Below are 25,993 nucleotides of genomic sequence, written 5' to 3' on the forward strand. Positions count from 1 at the left end.
CCGGCTAACCTGGTGTTCGGACTCTATTATGTACTTGGGAGTAAACATACACTTAAACACCAATGAAATCATACTATCGAACTATGGCACGGCGATTCACACACTAGAGAAATAGGTGGACAGGTGGCTCAGACTTCCTCTCTCGATTGCTGGGTATATAACGCTGATCAAGATAATTGTCCTGCCCAAATTCCTGTATTTATTCAATATTATTCCTATTCTACTACCAAATCTTTTTTTCGCATCCATACACACCCACCTTATTCAACTGACTTGGGGGGGAAAACACCATATTTTCAAATGAGAGGTCCTGACTCTCCCGTACTACAGGGTAAGCTTGGGAATTTTCAGAAATAATATTTGGTCGCTCAGTGCAACTATGCTCACTCCTGGTTCCAAACGGACACCAGAATCCCCTATTTATGCCCTGAGGCAGATTTAGTCCTTCCCGATACACTAAACACAGTCCTATCCCTGGGATACCCTCGGGACCCTCTCAACATTCAGAAAGTCTCCACTACCAGCTGGACCTGGCTAAAGCTGGTTAGGATATTGGGATCACCGACACTGTACTCCCCCAGCCTCCCGATCCTGAATAAATGTTGGATACCCATTACTGGGGAAAGGATAGTGCAGTGCACTCTTTCCCGATATGGGCGAATTTTTGTGTCTCCAATGGAGATGAGTTTAATGAGGCATCGTTTATGGACAAATTTGTGCTTGCCTGACTTTGTGTCACTTTAAGGGTCAAGATCCCTGTTTACCTCGTAAAACCTGACCCCTTCACTCCCGAGACTGCGGACCACCTGATTTTCAAATTATACAAATCATGTATAGAGCTGATTTCAGCCTACGACTCTAAGTTACAGACTGCTTAGGAGGTGGATCTATTTGACCCAATTACTGACGAACAATGGGCTGTGTGCTGCCTGCAAACCAAGGAGGTTTCCCTGAACAGCCGCCACAAACTTATCCACTTCAAATTCCTGTGCAGAATTTACATCACACCTGAGATGACACACAGAATAGACTTACACAGATCCCACTGCTGCCTAAAATATAAATCCCCACACGCAAATTTTGCGCACCTCGCTTGGACCTGCAGAAAAATCAGCATGTATTGGACCAAAATACATTAACCACTCGGGCAATGATAGGCTTAGGCCTTGTCCCCACACCGGAAGGGTATTTGAACAACATCCCAGAGTCAGTCTGGAAATTCATCGCTTTGGGGTTACTTTTGGTCAAAAGGGAAATTGTGTTAAAATGGGGAGGAAGGCTGTACCGAAGTGCAAAGACAGGTTAAGCAATTTAGCATACTGTAACCTAAACTACATTTTGTATGCCTCCACTTTGCCCGGCACATCCCAGCCACGCAACATCTGGGGTCTTCTTAAACAATACACAGTAACATCACATTCTCAACCTGCGGCACGGCTTGACTCCGGACTGATACCTGCAGGCATTGGTTGATCCAATACCAACTACACAATGGACACAGATCTGTGATATTTTAATTTCGAAACAATGACTTTTTTACCATATTGCATCTTGATTGCATCGCCGGAACAGGTACTGAAGGTTGTGGTGAATGAGGGACTATCTAACTTTCTGTGGTACAGAATGGCATGCAGTGCACAAACTATGCAACCTATACTGTATTCTCTCAACTATCATGAAACTGGAGCTGCAACAATAAATTGTTTTCATTCTGAAACATGTAAATAAAGTATTAAAAAAACCTAAAAAACTTAAGAACTTCATGGTTCTGAAAGTCCTTTATTCTGTGAGTGCGAAGAGAAGTCCTTGCTTAGATATAGTTGTTGAAATTTGAAACGACTTGGCTCTGCCGTACCACGTCCCCATCGCCACTGAGCGGCCACGTTGTCAGGAATGGGGCCATGTTGAAAGGATATATACGCAAATAAAGATGCAAATTTGTTGTTAAAAAATCTGGAGAAAAAAATGCGTAGTGAGCTAACGAAATGGTGGGAGAGTAAATCCCTGACTAAATATGTGGAGGTCAACCGGGTTCCACGGGGCTTGCGTATACTCTTAGCTCCTAGCTTTGAGCACCCCAACCCCGCAATGTTACTAGAGTGGGGGGAAGGTAACCTGCAGCAATCAATGAACCTGATCAGGATCTTAATTAAATACGCTGATATTGACCGGTTAGCCCTCGCAAAAGAGATTGAGGAGATGGAACATGACTTAAGCAAAATGGAAAACCAGGACTGGATTTCTAAAAAAATGAATGAGATAAAGGAGCGCTTAAAAAAATATGAAGAAAAAATAAAAAATAGAAAAGTGCACAAATTTGCCAGAGACTTGGAGGATTATGAAAGAGGCCAAATTTACACCTTCGCAAAAAAGTATGAGAACATCCGGAAAATGAAAGGAAAAGCCTCCACCAAACCTAACATCTTGGAAACTAAACAGACTACAGCAACAGCAACTGGGAATCTGGAAGAAATAGACACAATATCAGTCACAAGCGAATCCAGTCTGAGCTCAGTGAGCTCAGGCAGCATAGACCCCACTGATGCTATCCCAGGCTTAGGCGAAGAGGTGGATTTTTTAGTGCAGGACTGTTTGAAAACTTTGAGACCAAGAAAAGAAAGGAAGCAAGCCGACGAAGGCGGAACACCATTAGAAAAACCGCTCGGAGAAAACGCAAAAGAGAAGCCAAAAAAGAGGCAAAACTACTGGCGGAAGAAAAAGCAGTAAATGACAACACCGTAGTTAATCTCAGCACCACAACTCTAACGAAAGCTGAAGAACAGCTGCTTTCCTTAGGTCTTAACTTTTGTCCTAACACCAATTTCGATTATGCATCTACACGGGTGGATCTATTTCTGTTCATTAGGAAATTAAAACTTAAAAAGTTTCATGCCCTTAAAGATCTAGGGGATAACAAACAACACAAGCAGGAAGCCTCTAACCCTTCTGGTCTATCAGTAGGAGAAATTCCAGCGTTATGGGCTTTACATGGATTGAATCACGAAGATGAACTGAATTCCCAGGCACCCACACAAGCAAAAGTAAAAGAATTAAATTTACTACAGAAGGGTGCAGGGGAAAGCCCTTTCAAACCCAAGTCTGCATTTATTCCTCTAATGCCGAAGGATGCAATCGACGTTTTTCATGATCGCGTCATAGAGGAAATTAAGGAATTGAACTGTTCCATCAACCGTAACAACAAAAAAGTCATCCTCAATCAACGACAAATTGCTCTGAACAAACTAACAGATAAACTAGCCAAAGACGCTTCTGTTATCATTAAAAAATCGGATAAAGGGGGCAATGTTGTTCTATGGCCAAAACAACAGTATGATTTGGAAGCCAAGAGACAACTCAATAATAATGAGTGTTATGAATTGACATCATGGAGTAAATACAACAAAGCAAAGGAAAATTTGAAAAAAGAACTATCAAAGTGGAAATCAGATGGATTAATATCAAGTGATGAGCATAAGTTTTTGTTCAACGCCCATCCAAGGTTGCCCTATCTATACTTACTCCCAAAAATTCATAAAAACACTGTTCCGGTTCCTGGTCGCCCAATTATTTCGGCGATAGGGAGTATGACGGAAAATGTGGGCTCATACATTGACTTCTATCTACAGGACCTAGTAAAAACAATGCCCTCATATCTCAAAGACACTGGCGATTTTTTACAGCACCTTAATGGCATAACCTGGTCAAAGGAATGGATTCTGTTAACTCTTGATATAGAGTCTCTCTATACAAGTATAAGGCACGATTATGGTTTACGTGGTGTGGAACATTTTTTGAATACACGATCTGCTGAATATGCTATGCATAACAAAATGTTGATTTCACTCATTTCATGGTGCTTGAACAACAATTACTTTTCGTTTGAAAAGGAGCTGTATAGACAAAAGCAGGGGGTGGCCATGGGGGCCTGCTTTTCTCCGAGCTATGCATGCTTGCATGTAGGGTTTTGGGAAAAGCAGGTCCTCATGAAGGAACACAAAATGACATTTGAAAATAATGTGATTTCATGGCTTCGTTATATAGACGATGTTTTTGTTATTTGGAAAGGTGACAAACAGAGTGCTTTACAGTTTGTGGAACTTTTGAATAAAAATGAGTTCAATTTGCACTTCACATCTAACATAAGTGATACTATGCTTGAATTTTTAGATGTTCAAATAGTAATAACTGATGAGACACTTACCACTACAGCGTATAGAAAACCAACTGCTGGAAATGCAATATTACACGCATCTAGTGCTCATCCCCGCCACCTAATTGCCAGCATACCCTATGGTGAATTGCTGCGCCTTAAACGCATTTGCAGCACGCCAGAACAATTTAACATCTGTAGTCGAACATGCTTAGACCGCATGCGAGCAAGAGGGTATAGCGAGGACATCCTCGACAAAGCCATGAACAAAACTAATGAGAGACCTAGATCCACCCTGCTGCCCAGCGCCACAGAGTTAGATCTTAGCGCAGCAGATGATAACAGTTCCCCAAGGTTAATCACCACCTATAGTAGACAGGAGCGCAAAATACGGAGCATCATGAAAAAGAATTGGCCCATTGTTCTTACAGATCCTATTCTGAAAGCCACGCTATTAGAACATCCCAGCGTGACGTTCAGGAAGTCTAGAAACTTAGAGAACCTTCTAGCTAAAGAGATTTCCACTGGATCTACCAGCATAAAAACATGGATGCCCTCCAGTAATGGATTTCGTAAATGTGCCACATGCAGGGCATGTAACTTTGGAGCCAATACTGCCACCTACAATACCCCATTCAAAAATAAAGCGCAAACCATCAGAGGGAAATACGACTGCCGCACTGAGTACGCTATTTATGTCCTCACATGTACCTGCGGCCTGCGTTACGTTGGCAGCACAAAAAATCCCGTATACATGCGCATCCTGCAACACATACGTGCCATCATCCATAGTGACCCGGCATACCCGGTAGCCCGGCATTTCAAAGTGAGTCACAATAAAGATGTTAACTGTCTTACTTACTTTGTAATTGATCAGGCACCGGTATCCAAGCGTGGCGGCGACAGAGATAAAGCTTTAAGGCAGTTGGAGACGAGATATATTCTCAATCTCGATTCCAAGCATCCCAACGGCCTTAATGACAGGGAGGACATGCATACCTTCCTGCTATAATATCCGTTTATCCTGTACCCGGTCCATTAAGCTATTTGGTCTTGTCACTTTGGGTCTTTCTAAATCTCCAGGTGTCTATAGAACTATAACAGAAGGTGCTAATAAATTGATTATGATCTTTGAGCGACCTTTTCTGAACCTATGATTATATATCTCTCCCAAGTATCACTTTGTTTTTAAACCTTTTATACTATCTTGGTTGCACTTATCTCACTCAGCACTTTATATAATGGGATGTCGACTTTGCACATATCTGGTTATCTATGGTTTTAGAAAACCAGTGGCTTGAGGGTAGAGATGCTACCCATAATACCATAATAGGTTAGCACTAGCACTTTAGAAATAGGATTCTTTCCTTATTAGCAACGGGACCCCTAGGCGTGTTACTCTTAGGAGCCAATGTATGTACTTGATCACACAACAGCTACGTTAGATCCAGTTATTAGATTAATTGCCATTTTTTGCAAAAGCACTTTTACATAATATTTATTGATGTAAGTTACCATTTGATAAAAAGTTTTTATTAGAGGTATATTTTTCTACTATTTTAACATATTTATATGTTATTTATTGATTGCAATTGGCTTCATTAACTGTATTACGGTCTACAAATACGATAGTTGTATCTTGTGGTTTTAAGGACTATGTCAAGTGCTTGATATGGGTACCCGCCAATACGCATTTAAGCGGTCATATTTTCTGGTTGCATTGAGAATTACATTTGAAAGAATTCCGATTTTTTGTGCAACATATATCATGCTGCTATGCTTATATTTATATCGGCAAAGTTGTAAATCCTTGTGCACATTTAAGACACTTTAACACGTTAAAAAAGTCTGTTTTCTATGTTGACTCAACAATATAACACGTGGTGTGATTATTGAAAGAAAAAAATGAGTGTGTGCGCTATTTAAGGTGATACAAACTGCATTTCCGTTATGTGATCAAGGGCAGTCCTTGCCCGAAACGCGTCATGCTTACCTGAACTGCTTTTGAAAATGGATAATAAAAGTTCGCTGTGACACTCTGCTGAATCGTGTGGTGGTCCGTCACTTCTGTGGTCAAAACTGGGAACAGAATCTTGCTACATATATATATATATATATATATATATATATATATATATATATATATATTCTCTTCTACTCCTCCTTCTCCAGAAGAAAAACTGCCACCTTCCAAAACAGCGGGCGTCTCGTCTCATACGGGACCTCTGGAGCCAATGCCGACAACACTTCACCTCCCAGGCAGAAAAGACTACCAATGACGAGACTTGTGCAGACCAAAAGTGATTTATTTCTCTGTCGCTCTCGGACGTGTTTCGCCTGACCAGCAGGCTTGTTCACTGATACTTCAATAAATAACAGGCGCCATTTAAAGAAACTCGTGCAACCAAAAGTCACGTGATTAAAACTACAGATCAACTGATAGTGAAAACAGACTAGTAGTTTTACATTCAAACATGATGGCTTAATACACATTCAATAGTGTTCGAACCTTTTGCTTACTCATTGCAAAGTAACTTCACTGACATAATCATTTAAGCATTGTACTTAATTGAAATTAGAAAACCAGTCACACACTGTGTGTGAATTACTAAGCATCGCATAGAGGTTTAACATTAAGCCCATAGTGGGGTGAACTCATTGCCTCATGATAGTGGCTTTTCTTCATTGTTTTCAGGGATCTTGCCCCAGTGGGCATTTATGTCATTGGTGTCTGTAGTACGGGCAAAGAAAGTGAAAGAAAAGGGAAGAAAAGGGTGAAAGGAAAGAGAAAGTAAAGAAAGTGAAGGTGCCCTTTTTAAAACCAATTCATTTTGTACATTTTTCGCATTTTACTGTACAATGGAACGTATAACTGAGGTCACCAATTCTCTCCATTCAATGACTCAACCTGCATTGTTGCAACTTAGATTTTTTACTGCAGGACAGCTGACATTTCTAGCCTTTCTGATGGGGCTGTACAACATGTCACAGATGTGTGCTCAGATCTTCTTCAAGGTTCAACCCCCCCGGGGCCTTGGAATTGAGTTCGAAAAAGTACCTTGATTCGAGGCGCCTTAATTTTTTCAACCTGTCTCCGCCTCTTACACTTTTTGGAACTTGGTCAATGACAAAGTAGCTCAGCCCTGTTACATCTTTATTGTGTGGGTCCTCAAAGTGGCGTGCCACTGGGTAGGCTGGGTCTGTGTTTCGGATGGCTCGCATATGTTGTAGTATGCAAATGTGAACAGGATGGATGGTGCTGCCTACGTACCTCAGGCCACAAGGGCACTGAAGCACGTATACTGCATAATCGGTCTTGCAGTCAAAAAAGCCCCTGATTTGTTTCAACCTTTTGGACAAACCTCCCTGGTATGTGTTGGTGTTGACTCCCAGTTTACAGGCTTTGCACTTCGTGCACTTAATGAAGCCTGGTTTCCTTTTTAACCAGTCTGAACCTGAACCTTTTCCATTAGGTTTAGGGGGCAGCATATTAGACACCAGCATTTGTTTTAGGGATCTGGCCTTCCTAAATGTAATTGCCGGTTTTTTAGGGACTAGATCTTGCAAAAGGGGGTTGTTTGCCACGAGGTGCCAATGCCGGTTCAGAATTTTTCTTACCTCAGAGTGCTTTTTACTGTAAGTGGTTATCATTCTGGCCTGGTTTCCTTCGTTCTGCTTGGCAGTTTTTTGTATATGTTGGTTAAACAAAATTTCTTCCCTGCTGCGCTTTTTAGCCTTTTTAATGCAACCTTTGATGTTCTCTTGTGAATACCCTCGCTCTGCAAACCGAGTGTTAAGTGTTAGTAATTCTTTCTCCAGGCATTCTGGGTCGCTACAGTTTCTAATGGCCCTCAAGCTTTCCCCATACGGGATGCTTCTGACCAAGTTAGTAGGATGGAAACTTGTTGCGTGAAGCAACGTGTTCCCTGCTGTGGGCTTCCTGTATAGGTTTGACTGCAACTTCCCATTTTTAACAAAAATAGTGAGGTCTAGGAAAGTCAGAGATGTGGCACTGATATTACTTGTAAACTTTAAATTGAGGTTGTTGTTCTGCAGTTTATCAATAACGTTTTGTGCACTAAGTTCCGAACCTTTCCATATGACGAACAAGTCGTCAATATACCTACTCCAGTGGAGGATGTTCTCTCCCCACTCTTTGTGGAACTCCGCTTGGACCACCTGCTCCTCCCACCAGCCCATATGAAAATTAGCATAGCTGGGGGCGAAGCAGGTGCCCATCGCGGTCCCACACACCTGTTTGTACAGAGTGGATTCAAACAGGAAATAGTTGCAGTTCAGACAGGTCATAATCATGGTCAGGATCATTTGTGTATGGAGCCATAGTTTAATGGGTCTTGCCTTTAAAAAATGTTTTACTGCGCGAAGGCCGTCTTCGTGCCTTATACTCGTGTAGAGCGTGGAGACGTCAATCGTCACTAGTAAAAGGTCTGGTTCCCAGGGAATGTCATAGATTTTTCGTAGAAAGTCGCTAGAGTCTTGGGTAAAAGAGGGAAGTAGTTTAACCAAGGGGAACAAAAAGGAATCAACAAATTTCGACGTGCTTTCCAAACCTCCACCTATTGCCGAAATAATGGGACGGCCTGGTGGATTGGCCACATCTTTGTGCACCTTAGGTATAAGGTAAAACACTGGGGTGGTTGGGTTACTGATTTTCAGAAACTTGAGTTCCTCTGAGGATAGAAGGCCTTGTTGGTACCAATCTTGTAGTTGGTGATTGTAGAGCTCGAATTGTTTCTGCATGGCGAGCTCTGTTGTTTTAATGTAATTCGAGCGATTGTTAAGCTGTTTATGTGCCTCCGCTAGATATTGACCCCTATCCCAGAGAACAACATTCCCACCTTTGTCGGCATTTCTCACTACACAATTATGGTCAGATTTAAGTTTAGTGATTAAAGCCGAAAACTCTTTTTCTTGTTTGCTGAAATTTTTATGTTTTACACTTGTGCATTTTTCGAGATTTTTTAGGTCATTAACAACCAGTTCATGAAAAATGTCCACAGTATCCCGGATACTCAAAGGGGTGAATTTAGAACTGGGTCGAAAGTTAGTAGGTACTGGTTTGTTGATACGCAGATCTTGTTCCTCCGCAATCATAACTGCTTGGCTACTCGTAGCTTCACAGAATTCCTCCTGGTCAGGTCTTATAGTTTATGTTTGTGTGTCCATTTCAAGATCGACTACCATCTCGTTTCCTCTGAGGTTGAGTAGCAAGTCCATATCGCCTACAGAGAGATTATCTTCAGTGGCGGTGGATTGGGGTTCGATTGAGGCTTTTTTGGGGTGTTTGTTTTGGGCAAATAATTTTTTCAATTTCAAGTTTCTAACGAATTTAAATGTGTCAACTCGAGTTTCCACATAGTTAAACTCTGCCGGTGGGCAGTAAGAAAGACCAAGTTGCAGAACCTTCTCTTCGTTTTGCGTCAACACAGTTTTCGTTAGATTCAGGATCGTGTTGTTGTGCCCTACCCCTTGAGCTTCTACTTCTTGGTTTTGTTGGACGCTGCATTGGATTTGTTTGCTCCTTTTGCGTCGCCTGCTCCTTTGCCTCTTCCTTTTTGATTGTAATTTACTCTCCGTCTTGGTCTGAGATTGAATCTCCTCTCCTCCTCTAAAAAAGCAAATTCATCAAAGACTGTGGGAATCGGCTGCTTGCTGGACCTGCTTGGCCCTTCGTCCAAATCAGTCTCGACATCCGAGCTTAGAAGGCTACTGTCGTCGGACTGCGGATCATTGCGTTTCTGGTTGGTATTCAGGCTTTGTTTACGTATTTATTCAAATTTTTTTAGCAAATGTATATATCTGGCCTCTTTCATAGTCCCTTTTATCTCTAAGGAATTTTTCAGCTTTTCGGTTCCGTTATACTTGACTATAGTTTCTTCAGGCGCTCCACCATGTCCTTTTTGAATTTGCCAATAAACTCCTGGTCGGGCTCTTTATCCAGCATTTGCAAAATTTGTTCGATTTCTGTTAGCATCTTTTCCCTATCAGATTCCGCGTATTTTATCAAAATGGCCAACATTTTGCTAGAGGAGTCGTGGTTGTTGTCAGCCCACTCACGTAACATGTTTGGATCTGGTTCCTCGTAAGTAGGCACCACCATTATCCTCAGGCCACGAGGGATCCGTTTGACTTCTAGGTAGCGTTGCAGCGATTTTTGTTCCCACCACTTAGAAAGTTCTCTGCGTTTCAGTTTTTCTAGGCGTTTCAACCTAGTCATTACATCCGATGTTTTTGCCGGTGTTTCCCTTGCTGTGGGTTTGGCGCCAACTGACTTGGTATCGTCAAAAATGGAGAGCGCGGTTTCCTTACGTTCCTGAAGTTCTTGGGCAGACATTCTAATAGATGGCCAAATCTTGGAACTTGCGTTCCTGGTCTGCAACCGCTAGGTCTTCCCCGAAAATACCGCGGAAAATTTGCAGTTTATGCCCTAGCTTTCCCGCTTCCCGAAGCTTTCCAAGGTTCCTACCTGCCGTCCATAGCCCGCAGCGTGGACCCTCCGGTTCTCGTTGTTAGTCGCGACGAGCAGGTAAACCGTTTTAGCGTGTATCACGGAGATTCGTTCCTCCTGTGTGTAGCTTCGGGGGGGTGGCAGGTTAAACAGCTTCTACTCCTCCTTCTCCAGAAGAAAAACTGCCACCTTCCAAAACAGCGGGCGTCTCGTCTCATACGGGCCCTCTGGAGCCAATCCCGACAACACTTCACCTCCCAGGCAGAAAAGACTACCAATGACGAGACTTGTGCAGACCAAAAGTGATTTATTTCTCTGTCGCCCTCGGACGCGTTTCGCCTGACCAGCAGGCTTGTTCACCGATACTTCAATAAATAACAGGCGCCATTTGAAGAAACTCGTGCAACCAAAAGTCACGTGATTAAAACTACAGATCAACTGATAGTGAAAACAGACTAGTAGTTTTACATTCAAACATGATGGCTTAATACACATTCAATAGTGTTCGAACCTTTTGCTTACTCATTGCAAAGTAACTTTACTGACATAATCATTTAAGCATTGTACTTAATTGAAATTAGAAAACCAGTCACACACTGTGTGTGAATTACTAAGCAGCGCATAGAGGTTTAACATTAAGCCCATAGTGGGCTAAACTCATTGCCTCATGATAGTGGCTTTTCTTCATTGTTTTCAGGGATCTTGCCCCAGTGGGCATTTATGTCGTTGGTGTCTGTAGTACTGGCAAAGAAAGTGAAAGAAAAGGGAAGAAAAGGGTGAAAGGAAAGAGAAAGTAAAGAAAGTGAAGGTGCCCTTTTTAAAACCAATTCATTGTGTACATTTTTTGCATTTTACTGTACAATGGAACGTATAACTGAGGTCACCAATTCTCTCCATTCAATGACTCAACCTGCATTGTTGCAACTTAGATTTTTTACTGCAGGACAGCTGACATTTCTAGCCTTTCTGATGGGGCTGTACAACATGTCACAGATGTGTGCTCAGATCTTCTTCAAGGTTCAACCCCCCCGGGGCCTTGGAATTGAGTTCGAGATTTTTCATGAACTGGTTGTTAATGACCTAAAAAATCTCGAAAAATGCACAAGTGTAAAACATACAAATTTCAGCAAACAAGAAAAAGAGTTTTCGGCTTTAATCACTAAACTTAAATCTGGCCATAATTGTGTAGTGAGAAATGCTGACAAAGGTGGGAATGTTGTTCTCTGGGATAGAGGTCAATATCTAGCGGAGGCACATAAAAAGCTTAACAATCGCTCGAATTACATTAAAACAACAGAGCTCGCCATGCAGAAACAATTCGAGCTCTACAATCACCAACTACAAGATTGGTACCAACAAGGCCTTCTATCCTCAGAGGAACTCAAGTTTCTGAAAATCAGTAACCCAACCACCCCAGTGTTTTACCTTATACCTAAGGTGCACAAAGATGTGGCCAATCCACCAGGCCGTCCCATTATTTCGGCAATAGGTGGAGGTTTGGAAAGCACGTCGAAATGTGTTGATTCCTTTTTGTTCCCCTTGGTTAAACTACTTCCCTCTTTTACCCAAGACTCTAGCGACTTTCTACGAAAAATCAAGTCATTCCCTGGGAACCAGACCTTTTACTAGTGACGATTGACGTCTCCACGCTCTACACGAGTATAAGGCACGAAGACGGCCTTCGCGCAGTAAAACATTTTTTAAAGGCAAGACCCATTAAACTATGGCTCCATACACAAATGATCCTGACCATGATTATGACCTGTCTGAACTGCAACTATTTCCTGTCTGAATCCACTCTGTACAAACAGGTGTGTGGGACCGCGATGGGCACCTGCTTCGCCCCCAGCTATGCTAATTTGCATATGGGCTGGTGGGAGGAGCAGGTGGTCCAAGCGGAGTTCCACAAAGAGTGGGGAGAGAACATCCTCCACTGGAGTAGGTATATTGACGACTTGTTCGTCATATGGAAAGGTTCGGAACTTAGTGCACAAAACTTTATTGATAAACTGCAGAACAACAACCTCAATGTAAAGTTTACAAGTAATATCAGTGCCACATCTCTGACTTTCCTAGACCTCACTATTTTTGTTAAAAATGGGAAGTTGCAGTCAAACCTATACAGGAAGCCCACAGCAGGGAACACGTTGCTTCACGCAACAAGTTTCCATCCTACTAACTTGGTCAGAAGCATCCCGTATGGGGAAAGCTTGAGGGCCATTAGAAACTGTAGCGACCCAGAATGCCTGGAGAAAGAATTACTAACACTTAACACTCGGTTTGCAGAGCGAGGGTATTCACAAGAGAACATCAAAGGTTGCATTAAAAAGGCTAAAAAGCGCAGCAGGGAAGACATTTTGTTTAACCAACATATACAAAAAACTGCCAAGCAGAACGAAGGAAACCAGGCCAGAATGATAACCACTTACAGTAAAAAGCACTCTGAGGTAAGAAAAATTCTGAACCGGCATTGGCACCTCGTGGCAAACGACCCCCTTTTGCAAGATCTAGTCCCTAAAAAACCGGCAATTACATTTAGGAAGGCCAGATCCCTAAAACAAATGCTGGTGTCTAATATGCTGCCCCCTAAACCTAAAGGAAAAGGTTCAGGTTCAGACTGGTTAAAAAGGAAACCAGGCTTCATTAAGTGCACGAAGTGCAAAGCCTGTAAACTGGGAGTCAACACCAACACATACCAGGGAGGTTTGTCCAAGAGGTTGAAACAAATCAGGGGCTTTTTTGACTGCAAGACCGATTATGCAGTATACGTGCTTCAGTGCCCTTGTGGCCTGAGGTACGTAGGCAGCACCATCCATCCCGTTCACATTCGCATACTACAACATATGCGAGCCATCCGAAACACAGACCCGGCCTACCCAGTGGCACGCCACTTTGAGGACCAACACAATAAAGATGTAACAGGGCTGAGCTACTTTGTCATTGACCAAGTTCCAAAAAGTGTAAGAGGCGGAGACAGGTTGAAAAAATTAAGGCGCCTCGAATCAAGGTACATTCTCGAACTCAATTCCAAGGCCCCGGGGGGGGTTGAACCTTGAAGAAGATCTAAGCACACATCTGTGACATGTTGTACAGCCCCATCAGAAAGGCTAGAAATGTCAGCTGTCCTGCAGTAAAAAATCTAAGTTGCAACAATGCAGGTTGAGTCATTGAATGGAGAGAATTGGTGACCTCAGTTATACGTTCCATTGTACAGTGAAATGCAAAAAATGGACAAAATGAATTGGTTTTAAAAAGGGCACCTTCACTTTCTTTACTTTCTCTTTCCTTTCACCCTTTTCTTCCCTTCTCTTTCACTTTCTTTGCCCGTACTACAGCCACCAACGACATAAATGCCCACTGGGGCAAGATCCCTGAAAACAATGAAGAAAAGCCACTATCATGAGGCAATGAGTTTAGCCCACTATGGGCTTAATGTTAAACCTCTATGCAATGCTTAGTAATTCACACACAGTGTGTGACTGGTTTTCTAATTTCAATTAAGTACAATGCTTAAATGATTATGTCAGTGAAGTTACTTTGCAATGAGTAAGCAAAAGGTTCGAACACTATTGAATGTGTATTAAGCCATCATGTTTGAATGTAAAACTACTAGTCTGTTTTCACTATCAGTTGATCTGTAGTTTTAATCACGTGACTTTTGGTTGCACGAGTTTCTTTAAATGGCGCCTGTTATTTATTGAAGTATCGGTGAACAAGCCTGCTGTTCAGGTGAAACGCGTCCGAGGGCGACAGAGAAATAAATCACTTTTGGTCTGCACAAGTCTCGTCATTGGTAGTCTTTTCTGCCTGGGAGGTGAAATATGAATATAAATATATATATATATATATATATATATATATATATATATATATATATATATTCACAGAAAAAACCATAGGTTATAGACCATATATAGTTAGGAATTTGCATTTACAAAACCTTATTTTACTCACACAAAACCATTGAAATTCCATATATAGTTAGATGCGCTAACTATATATCGCGCACCCGCAATCCACTGCTGATGATGTCACATATTACATCATTCATGACATGGTTAGTGACATCACTGATGACATCACTGATGACATCTCAAATGACATCACTGTTGACATCTCAAATGACATCACTGATGACATCACTGATGACATCTCAAATGACATCACTGATAAAATCACTGATAACATCTCATTTGACATTACTGATCACATCACTGTTGATATCATTCATGTGATAATACCATGAACCTCTTCAGACTCTAATATAACCTTAGATACAATCAGTGTAAACAGACAGTCACAGACTGTCACTCATCCATGGAGTTACTCACACACCTAGTCAGTTATTCAAAAAATCAATCACACCTCCATTTTCTCAACTATACAGTTATACACACCTTACTTATTCAAACATATACTAACACATATTTACTCTCTTATACAATCCCTGATACATGTTCACAATGATCCATACAGCCACTCACACATTTACTGGCTCTTATGCACAGTTATTTATATATGTCAACTCTCACATGTACTGTGTTTTACATATGTACTTACTTTGACATGTAGCACTGAGATATCCATTCACTCACCAATACACTCATGCACAGTCAACCGCCCATACAGCTGTTTCCACATGCAGTTTTGAACCCATACATATAGTGAATCAACTACTCACACATCTATGTACAGAGTCACACACCTCCCAGCCACCCATACACACACACTCAGTGTCCCATACAAATACTTGGACAACCAATCAATAACCCATACAGTTACTCATATAGCTACTGATCAACACATGCAGCAGTTTGTAGAACAACAGATATAATGATGCACAAATTAAGATAGTTTAGTCACTAACCCATGCACTCATTAAGACACATTTAATCATTCTCTCATACAGTCAGTTATGCACCTACTAAATCCTTCTTCCAGACACTTATACATCCACTCATTCTTCAATATGTAAGACATATTTTAACTTTACAGAAACATACAGTCACTGGATGTTGTCATCAGTGATGTCATTTGAGATGTCATCAGTGATGTCATCAGTGATGTCACTAACCATGTCATGAATGATGTAATATGTGACATCATCAGCAGTGGATTGCGGGTGCGCGATATATAGTTAGCGCATCTAACTATATATGGAATTTCAATGGTTTTGTGTGAGTAAAATAAGGTTTTGTAAATGCAAATTCCTAACTATATATGGTCTATAACCTATGTTTTTTTCTGTGAATTTCAATGTTTTTTTAATAGCAAATATCAAAAGCTGTCAAATGTCAAGTACGTGATAGGTACAAACTTTTTCGTGTTTATGCACGCTGATGTGCTTTGAACGCTGCCCCCCCTCCCCTCTTTTCTCTTAGTAGTACTCTCTCTTTGCAGATAGTGAAGGGTAGTTAACGCAGGCCTTTACCCCCGTTGTAATCCGTCGTGCCTGCTTGTCTCTCCATTTGATTGATTGTTATCCAAGCATTTACTGTTTTACAATTGATTCTCTTTGGTTCATTCTCTATTTACAAACAAGCACAAAGTCGCAATACTCTGTTTAGTCTTTGCAGATAGTGAAAAATCGTGTAAAAAAATAAAAGTAATCGAGCAAAATCAGTAGGCCACTAATTGGATCTCTTTTTGACCTCGCTAAAATAGAAACATTAGGAACAACCCTTCATGAGAAATACGAAAATAGTGAGATGAACTGAGCTTCACACCATGAGGGCTGCAAGACAGCTCGGCTCCGTCACCCACCCCGCCCAAAATAACGACAAACCCTATGCAAACATTAAAAATATATACAACACACCAGCAAAATAACAGGGTAAAACATTTTATTAAATAACTATTTACATAACTATTTTATACTTTTTGTTGCCCGATCCGGCTAGCTCAATCGATCGAGCATGAAACTCATGCACTCTGATAGCAAGCGTTGTTGCTGATGCTATGCAGACCAAAACTGGTTTTCAGTTTGTACATTCTTCTAGTTTTTTTCATCCAAGGTTGGTTGAGTTTGTAGAACGATAGCTTCAGATTTAAAAACATACGGAATCGGGAGGCGGGAGACTAGCACTGAAATTGGTAGTCTCACGCCTGAATCGGGAGGGTTGGCATGTCTGGATTCTCTACAGCTGGGGCCATAAACTACATCCGCAGGGCTACGTGATAGCCTGGGACCGGCCTGGACAATCGGACACAGAGGAAGAGGAGTGTCAGAGGGTGCGGTAGTGAATAGGGTGAAAGGGAGGTGTCGGGCGGGCACAGGGTGTGATTCTCAGGGAAGAGCAGCGCAGATGGGGGGAAGTTTATGGCCCATGCATGAGAGAGAGAGCGGGGGTGACCAGTGCATGGGGGAGATGCTTGCGAGGGTGGAGAGCCGTGCTGAGAATCGACGGCGTGCAGAGAGTGGGTCTGGTCAGGGCATCTAAAATGGCTGCCGTGCACGACAAAATTGTGACATTGGAAAAAAGGCAAGATGGCGCAGACAATGTTTATCAATAAGGATTCATTTATAACAAAATATTTTATCGCACTGACAAATTGGCGGTCAACACTTCCTGATTTCCATCGAATCGAACGTTAACAGACGTCACGCAGCAAAAAAAAAAAAAAAGCTCACGCACAGCCGCTGGAAGACATGTATCAACATATATGAGCCTCCTCAGCCACCCTCAGAAAACATAAGGGATCAGGATATGTCTCCCGCACCCCCTTATACCTAGTAATTTAATTAAAACGAAACACAAAATGGCGAATTCCCGTTTCGCTACCAGTTTGCGGCCCAATTCGCGGCCCGGGAAGCGCTTCTACCGTGAAAAATCAATTTTTTTTTATTTTCCCCACGGGACCTTTTAAAAACCCCAACATCATTCCTAGGGGGTCAAGAGGGGTATACCTTGCCCCCTTTCATTAAATTCCCCTTTCGTTTTTCACCTCTTCTTCTCTCTCGATCCTACCGAGAGATAAGATGGCGGCCGCTCCGGACTGTTTAGAATGTTGACAGACACCGGAAAGCCAATCAGCTTCGCATCGCAAAGTTCCGTTTCGCGAAAAGTAAGCGGACCGGAGCGCAGCCCGGAGCGCTGTTACAGATATATATCTTGTTTTGAACGTTAATTTCTCAAAATCCACTGGAGCACATATATTGAGACCTAGCAAAGGCACATCGGGCTAACAGTCCCTACAATTTTGCCAAGTTTCGTGCAAATCCATTCAGCGGTTCGAGCTAAAAGTGAGGCCAAACGCCCTATGGAAATTAACATGGGAAAAACGTGTTTTGAGACCCCCCTTTTTTCTCGGCCCCCCCTTTACGAAACCCCCCCAAAATTTTCAGGGGCTGCTCAGAAACAAAATGTGCCATTTTCCTGAAAATTTCAGCCAATTCCGTCCACAAACGCCAAAGTTATTAGACATAGAATTTTCAAAAGTTCCATAGAGAAATAATCCTAACTATATATACCTACTGGCGATAGCCAGTAGGTAATATATATATATATATATATTTATATATATATATTACCTACTGGCGGTCACCAGTAGGTATATATAGTTAGGATTTTTTTCCTATGGGATTTCTGAAAATTCTATGTCGAATAACTTTGGCGTTTGTGGACGGAATTGGCTGAAATTTTCAGGAAAATGGCACATTTTGTTTATGAGCAGCCGCTGAAAATTTGGGGGGGTTTTGTCAAGGGGGGGCCGAGAAAAAAGGGGGGTCCCAAAACACGTTTTTCCCATTCATTTTTCCATAGGGCGGTTGGAATCACTTTTAGCTAGTACGGCTGAATGGATTTACACGAAACTTGGCAAAATTGTAGATATGGTTTGCCCGACGTGCCTTTGCTATGTCTCAATATATGTGCTCTAGTGGATTTTGAGAAATGAACGTTTTAAAAAACAGATATATCTGTGACAGCGCTCCGGTTAGCGCCCCGGTTCGCGAACCTGACGCGTAACGGAACTTCGCGAAGCGAAGCTGATTGGCTCTCCGGTGTCTGTCAACGTTCTAAACAGTCCGGAACGGCCGCCATCTTGTCTCTCGGTAGGATCGAGAGACAAGAGGTGGAGAAAAACGAAGGGGGAAATGAAGGAAAGGGGGCAAGGTAGACCCCTCCTGACCCCCTAGGATTGATGAGGGGGATATTAAAGTGCCCAGCGGGGCAAAAAATAAAAACTAATTTTTTTTGCGTTTTTTCGCGAACCGGGCAGCTAACCGGGCAGCTAACCAGCAGCGTAACAGGAGTCTGAGGAGAAGCTAATTGGCTGTCAACATTGTAAACAGTCCGGATCGGCCGCCATCTTGTCTTTCGGTAGGATCGAGAGACAAGAGGTGGAAAAAAAAAAGGTGTAAATGAAGGAAGGAGGTAAGGTAGACCCCTTCTTAACCCCTAGGATTGATGAGGGGGCTATTAAAGTGCCCTGCGGGGCAAAAATAAAAATAAAATAAAAAAAATTCAATTTTTTGCGGTAGAGGCGCTTCCCGGTACGCAAACCGGGCAGCTAACCGGCAGCGTAACAGGAGTCCGCCATCTTGTGTTTTTGGAGCGTCCGGTTCGCGTACCGGGTAGCGTTCGGGTAAGTGTAAAAAGGGGGAAACCAAGAGAAACAGTAAAATAAAATTTAAGGGAATAGATTTCCACAAAACTTGGCAAAATTGTAGGGACTGTTTGTTTGATGTGCCTTTGCAAGACCTCAAGATATGTGCACGTGTGGATTTTGTCTAATTAAGGTTTGTCTAATTAAGGTTAAAAAAAATATATATATCTGTAGGCGTGCTCCGGCGCGCTTACGTTACGGGATTTGTTTGCGCTGCAGAGCCGATACGTCACGGTTATGCGACGCGTCATGAGGCGTGTCACGTGGCTACGTGATACGTCACGTAATAAAGAATATATTTTACAGCTATAGATATTAGCTTTTAAAAAACCAATGCAATTCACTGAAATAACCATAGGTTATAGACCATATATAGTTAGGAATTTGCATTTACAAAACCTTGAAAATTCACTGAAAAAACCATAGGTTAGAGACCATATATAGTTAGCTGGACATTTTATTGATATAAAACCAATTAAATTCCATATATAGTTAGTTGCACTAACTATATATTTCGCGCATCCGCAATCCAATGCTGATGATGTCACATATTACATCATTCATGACATGGTCAGTGACATCACTGATGGCATCACTGATGACATCTCAAATGACATCACTGATGACATCACTGATGACATCTCATTTAACCCCTTCCATGCTGATGACGGCCCCCATCGGTCATGCATCACGGTGCTCGTGTGCTTATGACGGCTGCGGGCCATCATAAAGCCATTCATTCTTTAAAAGCCTAGCACACAAGCAGAATCGGCCCAGCATGGAAGGGGTTAACATCAATGATCACACCACTGATGATATACTTCATGTGATAATACAATGCACCTCCTTACACGCTAATATAACCTCTGTTACACCTAGTGTAAAATACAGAGTATAATTTTTGAAACCATTGACACACGAATAACATTTACTACATACCCACTCACTGATTCCTACGTCTACCCACACATTCACTCATTCACCCATACAATCACTCGTACATACAGTCACTCATCATTAGAACACTATCATATGCACTCATACACCTATGCAGACACTCACACACTGCCACTCATCCATGGAGTTACTCACACACCTCGTCAGTCCTGTAAAGAATCAATCACACTTTGATTTCTTCATCTATACAGTTAAACACAGAACACCTTACATTTTTACACATACACTAACACATACTTACTCACTGATACAATCAAATCCTTCATCCATACTCTTATACATCCACTCATTCTTCAATATGTAAAACATATTTAAAATTTAAAAAAACACACAGTCACTGGATGATGTAATCAGTGATGTCATCAGTGATGTCATTTGAGATGTCATCAGTGATGTCATTTGAGATGTCATCAGTGATGTCATCAGTGATGTCACTGACCATGTCATGAATGATGTAATATGTGACATCATCAGCATTGGATTGCGGATGCGCGAAATATATAGTTAGTGCAACTAACTATATATGAAATTTCATTGGTTTTATATCAATAAAATGTCCAGCTAACTATATATGGTCTCTAACCTATGTTTTTTTCAGTGAAATTTCAAGGTTTTGTAAATGCAAATTCCTAAGTATATATGGTCTATAACCTTTGGTTTTTTCAGTGAATATATATATATATATATATATATATATATATATATATTTATATATATATATATATATATATATATATATATATAACCTACTGGCGGTCGCCAGTAGGTATTTATAGTTAGGATTTTTTTCAATGCAAAATCTCAAAATTCTATTTGGAATAACTTTGCTGTCGGTTGACGAATCTGCCTGAAAATTTCCTCAAATTTGCCTCGAGGAGCTCCGGTCCTTCCTTTAAAGTTTCGGGGGGATTCGTCAAGAGGGGGCCGAGATAAAAGGGGTGTCCCAAAACGTGTTTTCCCCATGTTAATTTCCATAGGGCGGTCAAACTCACTTTTAGCCCGAACGGCTGAATGGATTTGCACCAAACTTGGCAACATTTTAGGGACTGGGAGCCTGATGTGCCTTTGCTATGTCTCAAGATATGTGCTCCAGTGGTTTTTGATTAATTTAGGTTAAAAAAAAGATATATATCTATAGCAGCGGCCCGGTACGCGCACCAGGGAGCGCTCCGGGCGCGCCACGCGACTTGCACACAGAAAGCTAATAGGCTCTCGGGTGTCTGTAAACATTCGAAACAGTCCGGAGAGGCCGCTATCTTGTGTCTCGGTAAAATCGAGACATAAGAGGTGGAAAAATCAAAGGGGGAAATGACCATGAGGGTTCAGGGATAGACCCCCCCTGACCCCCTAGGTTTGATGTGGGGGCCATAAAAGGGCCCAGCGGGGCAAAAAAATATATATATTTTTTTATTTGCGCGGGGGAGCGCCCGGTACGCGCACCGGCGAGCGCACTGGGGAGCGTTCCATGGGGAAAAATGAATAATAGAGTTTTTTTTAAATGTAGCCTTTTTTTTAGAAATTGGAGGAAGTTCTAAAAAGAACTGTTTTTTTTCTTCTTTTTTAGTTAACATTTTTTTTTTACTTTTTCCAAACGTTTTAAAAAATTTTTGGTATTTTTTTCAGAACAAAAACAAAACTAGGGAATGCAAAACTGCTCAACAGGAGAAAAAAAAAGGGGAAAAATAAGGGCTGAGGGGCGCAGCGGTGTTCCTCCCTCTTTCTAACAAACAGCTCAATGCTCTGCTCCCCATAACAGAGCAGTTGGTCACACTGCTTACAACGAATTGTAATATCTGAAAAAACAGGCTGAATATTTGGGATCATGACTGCTGGTCTTCCTCTCACCGATGATGTTGAAGCTCCGGTGGAAGTGGAGGGGCCATCGGGTGGTGGATTGCGAGCCAGGGCCCTGGTGCTCTCGCGTGCATAATTAATCGGGTGCCTCCTCTCAACATGCCTGATTAAAGTATCATTCCCGAAACTATACTTCCGGGTGGTATCCCCATGTGATAGGACAGTGTCACAAATTTTACAGGTGAATTTGGCTGCATTGCATTTTTTCTCCCCCTCTGGAAAAGAGAAAAACTTCCATATGAAGTGGTCCTTCACTTTTCTCTGTGGGGGGGCCTCTGGCAGGAATCCATCTGAAGAGTCAGAGGACTGGTACTGGGAAGGGTTCTGGGAACCAGACATGGTTGAATTAGATTTTTTTGCGGGAACAGACAAGAGGTGTTGTCACAGCAAAAGCAAACAGGTTGTGAGGGAAATGGGTGGGGTGTTTCCCAACATGACCCGATGCGCTTACGCTGCGCATTGCGTAAGCGCGTTGGACGCTTACGTTGCGCGATCTTATTCGCTCGAGTGCTTCCGGGTGCGCTTACGCCGTGTGTATCTCGCGGACGCGGCTACGCCATACGTCACGCTTATGTTTTTGTTCGCGATAGTGGCGCTTACGGGACGCTCCCCGGTGCGCGCCCCGGGGCGCTTCATAAAACTACGCTTTCCGGGGCGCTCACCGGGGCGCGCACCTGGAGCGCTCCAAGGCAAAAAAAAATATATATATATATATATACAAAAAAAACAATTTGCAAAATTGTAGGGACTGGTAGCTTGATGTGCCTTTGCTATGTCTCAAGATGTATGCTCAAGTGGTTTTTACGAAAATTAACTTTGAAAAAAATATATATTGGCCTACATTGGGCTATATATATGTTAGAGCCCAAATGTAGCCCAATGTAGCCCAATGTAGCTCAATGTAGCCCAAAGATGGCCACCATACAATACGTAGCAGTTGCAAAATATCAGAATATAACTGTTAATCATGGGACCTGTAGTTTAGAAGCAGTCCGGCAGGTATCTACCAACGAAGTCTGGGACATTGCACACGTGGTGTACCTCTGAGGAAAGCTATTTGCTGAAACGCTTCAGGTGCTCCACTTTCGCTGCAGCCCGCGCTAATCTCAATAAAGGCCAGTTGTTTCCAGAACCAGTGTTATGGCGCATTTGTTGGTACTGATAGCAGGATTCTCCATTCCTGCCTGAGAGCCCGCCCTGCAGCGTTGGAGGCCCCCGGTAAAATGGAGCATCTCGAGTGCATTCTAATGGAGGGGGCATGACGCGCTCGCTACCACACCAGTCACTGGACTTCCAAGATTATTTGGTGTGTGCCACGAGAAAGGGAGATGAAATAGGGGCAGCCCTCTTTCTGGCAGACTTCGTGTTTTCACTTTCAAACAATTATTCAAGTTTGTAGTGGCAGCAAAGTGCACTGTGCTTTCATCATTTCCCCATTTTTCATCACGAAGGTAACATAGACATTGGCAAAAGAGGAGAGCCAGTCATCATAATACAAAGCGATGTCAGCCAAGTTGTCTAATTTGAATAATGCTGCATTCTGGGTATTGTGGTCTCAAACCAGGACCACGTGACCACTCGGACATTGTAAATCATCAAATCAACTCACCTGTGATCAAGGCGCTTGGCGCCGAAACGCGTAAGGATAAAAAGAGTTGTTTCAAGCTGCCACACGACCAGACCTAATAAAGCGTCAGTTTGCAAGGATACCGAAGCTGTGGGCTCTGTTTTGTTCTTGTTGGTACTGATAGCAGGATTCTCCATTCCTGCCTGAGAGCCCGCCCTGCAGCGTTGGAGGCCCCCGGTAAAATGGAGCATCTCGAGTGCATTCTAATGGAGGGGGCATGACGCGCTCGCTACCACACCAGTCACTGGACTTCCAAGATTATTTGGTGTGTGCCACGAGAAAGGGAGATGAAATAGGGGCAGCCCTCTTTCTGGCAGACTTCGTGTTTTCACTTTCAAACAATTATTCAAGTTTGTAGTGGCAGCAAAGTGCACTGTGCTTTCATCATTTCCCCATTTTGCATCACGAAGGTAACATAGACATTGGCAAAAGAGGAGAGCCAGTCATCATAATACAAAGCGATGTCAGCCAAGTTGTCTAATTTGAATAATGCTGCATTCTGGGTATTGTGGTCTCAAACCAGGACCACGTGACCACTCGGACATTGTAAATCATCAAATCAACTCACCTGTGATCAAGGCGCTTGGCGCCGAAACGCGTAAGGATAAAAAGAGTTGTTTCAAGCTGCCACACGACCAGACCTAATAAAGCGTCAGTTTGCAAGGATACCGAAGCTGTGGGCTCTGTTTTGTTCTTGTTGGTACTGATAGCAGGATTCTCCATTCCTGCCTGAGAGCCCGCCCTGCAGCGTTGGAGGCCCCCGGTAAAATGGAGCATCTCGAGTGCATTCTAATGGAGGGGGCATGACGCGCTCGCTACCACACCAGTCACTGGACTTCCAAGATTATTTGGTGTGTGCCACGAGAAAGGGAGATGAAATAGGGGCAGCCCTCTTTCTGGCAGACTTCGTGTTTTCACTTTCAAACAATTATTCAAGTTTGTAGTGGCAGCAAAGTGCACTGTGCTTTCATCATTTCCCCATTTTGCATCACGAAGGTAACATAGACATTGGCAAAAGAGGAGAGCCAGTCATCATAATACAAAGCGATGTCAGCCAAGTTGTCTAATTTGAATAATGCTGCATTCTGGGTATTGTGGTCTCAAACCAGGACCACGTGACCACTCGGACATTGTAAATCATCAAATCAACTCACCTGTGATCAAGGCGCTTGGCGCCGAAACGCGTAAGGATAAAAAGAGTTGTTTCAAGCTGCCACACGACCAGACCTAATAAAGCGTCAGTTTGCAAGGATACCGAAGCTGTGGGCTCTGTTTTGTTCTTGTTGGTACTGATAGCAGGATTCTCCATTCCTGCCTGAGAGCCCGCCCTGCAGCGTTGGAGGCCCCCGGTAAAATGGAGCATCTCGAGTGCATTCTAATGGAGGGGGCATGACGCGCTCGCTACCACACCAGTCACTGGACTTCCAAGATTATTTGGTGTGTGCCACGAGAAAGGGAGATGAAATAGGGGCAGCCCTCTTTCTGGCAGACTTCGTGTTTTCACTTTCAAACAATTATTCAAGTTTGTAGTGGCAGCAAAGTGCACTGTGCTTTCATCATTTCCCCATTTTGCATCACGAAGGTAACATAGACATTGGCAAAAGAGGAGAGCCAGTCATCATAATACAAAGCGATGTCAGCCAAGTTGTCTAATTTGAATAATGCTGCATTCTGGGTATTGTGGTCTCAAACCAGGACCACGTGACCACTCGGACATTGTAAATCATCAAATCAACTCACCTGTGATCAAGGCGCTTGGCGCCGAAACGCGTAAGGATAAAAAGAGTTGTTTCAAGCTGCCACACGACCAGACCTAATAAAGCGTCAGTTTGCAAGGATACCGAAGCTGTGGGCTCTGTTTTGTTCTTGTTGGTACTGATAGCAGGATTCTCCATTCCTGCCTGAGAGCCCGCCCTGCAGCGTTGGAGGCCCCCGGTAAAATGGAGCATCTCGAGTGCATTCTAATGGAGGGGGCATGACGCGCTCGCTACCACACCAGTCACTGGACTTCCAAGATTATTTGGTGTGTGCCACGAGAAAGGGAGATGAAATAGGGGCAGCCCTCTTTCTGGCAGACTTCGTGTTTTCACTTTCAAACAATTAGTCAAGTTTGTAGTGGCAGCAAAGTGCACTGTGCTTTCATCATTTCCCCATTTTGCATCACGAAGGTAACATAGACATTGGCAAAAGAGGAGAGCCAGTCATCATAATACAAAGCGATGTCAGCCAAGTTGTCTAATTTGAATAATGCTGCATTCTGGGTATTGTGGTCTCAAACCAGGACCACGTGACCACTCGGACATTGTAAATCATCAAATCAACTCACCTG

This window comes from Lissotriton vulgaris, chromosome 3_1, assembly GCF_964263255.1.
Source record: "Lissotriton vulgaris chromosome 3_1, aLisVul1.2, whole genome shotgun sequence".
In the NCBI taxonomy this organism is placed as follows: domain Eukaryota; kingdom Metazoa; phylum Chordata; class Amphibia; order Caudata; family Salamandridae; genus Lissotriton; species Lissotriton vulgaris.